The following is a 1,504-nucleotide window of genomic DNA, read 5'->3' as shown; positions in this document are numbered from 1 at the left end:
GCTCTGCCTTTGAGAAAAGGAAAGCTCCGATGGGGCGATCTGGAATGTTCACCTTATGGTTACCTCCCATTTCTCTGCTTTGCCCGACCAAATGAGCTAAGTGGTAGTTGGTCAAGGCCACACCCCCAGCCTCCACCTTGCCCCTCTGGTAAGTTCAGAACATGACATCACCTTACTGTAGCCTGTAAAACCAGGTAAAGACACTTACCATGTTACAATATATCCACAAACTTAAGACGATATCTACTCTCATATCACGATATCAATACAACACCGATATATTGCCCAGCCCTAGTTCTGTGTATACCCTTTTTTTTTATTCATTTAAAGATGGTCTATATCAGAGACGTTTCATTTACGGGACAGTTCAGGTGCTGCCGGGGGTTCTGCTGGATGTCCCTCATTTTCAGCCAGATGTCACCTTCTACTCTTTTGTGTTGGCGTTCTAAACGGCAGTCACTCGGGAAACATGCTCCGTGCTAAAACCAAAATGAAATTATATTTATCTGAGTTCTCATGACAGACATTTTAATTCCACCAAAAAAAAGTTCCTTCTCGAGGATATTTTGCAGCGGCACCGTACCTGCGTCCCAGACCATGTGATTGGTTTAAAGAAATGCCAATAAACCAGAGCATGTTCCTCACCCATCCCAGACCTGGCGATGTTACACTAGAGTTAACTTCTGTTATGATTTGACATAACATAAGTGCCATTCACACTGTAGCACATGGCTTTCTGCCTGTTGATGGGTTAATTAAACAAGAACATGGAGGAGTTTCTGGAGAATCACCGGGATTCTCTCCTCACAAAGAGAGAGAGAGAGAGAGAGAGAGACAGAGACAGAAACAGAGAGAGAGATGGCTGACTCATAGGAATATTGCGTTTCGTTAATAACTTATTTTTATTTCTTAACACTATTTAAAACATGCAGACTATTTGTTCAGCTGCATTTACTTTCACTGGTCTCCTCCGTCTCTCTTTCACTCACGCGTCTCTCACATAGGACACACACACACACACACACACACACAGGATACTTCATTAACACTACAAACCATATAATCATTAAAATACACAGCATAAGTGCTCTTCCAAATGACTGAGATTGTGACTGGAGTAGCAGTTTGAGGATTAATTCGTTAAAAACTGCCCCTATGATTTTGTTTTTTTTCAACGAAAAAAAAGGTCAGCGACTAATATCTCAGTCCTGATTTGAAACATAGACATCAGCAACAGGCAGTACTTGGAATATTACAACACTAACCAGTATGTTTCCCATTGTAATACTCCACTTGTTATGTTAGAATAAGATCAGAATCAGCTTTATTTTTGCCAGGTATGAAGACACATACGAGGAATTTAAGGAGGAGGAGATATAATATATAAAGGTTTGCCAGCAACAGGTAATACTGACCATGACCTTTAACCCTGTTGTCATTAACTTCAGTAAAGTCTTTCATATGGAATATTTCAAAGTATTTAAAATGAATTGAAGTGTGTGTG

General features: G+C 40.3%; 2 protein-coding genes across 11 annotated transcripts in view; both read right to left on the bottom strand.

Annotated features, from left to right (window-relative positions):
- si:ch211-51a6.2 (neurotrypsin) overlaps nt 1-1,504 on the bottom strand; it is a 34,724-nt gene that overhangs the window by 3,450 nt on the left and 29,770 nt on the right. The window lies entirely within an intron of this gene.
- zswim8 (zinc finger, SWIM-type containing 8) overlaps nt 1-1,504 on the bottom strand; it is a 37,174-nt gene that overhangs the window by 33,882 nt on the left and 1,788 nt on the right. The gene's annotated exons all lie outside the window — the stretch shown is intronic.

The sequence above is a fragment of the Etheostoma spectabile genome, chromosome 17 (assembly GCF_008692095.1).
Source record: "Etheostoma spectabile isolate EspeVRDwgs_2016 chromosome 17, UIUC_Espe_1.0, whole genome shotgun sequence".
In the NCBI taxonomy this organism is placed as follows: Eukaryota; Metazoa; Chordata; class Actinopteri; order Perciformes; family Percidae; genus Etheostoma; species Etheostoma spectabile.
Note: the sequence above shows the minus strand (reverse complement) of the source record. Positions and strands in the feature narration are given on the sequence as shown.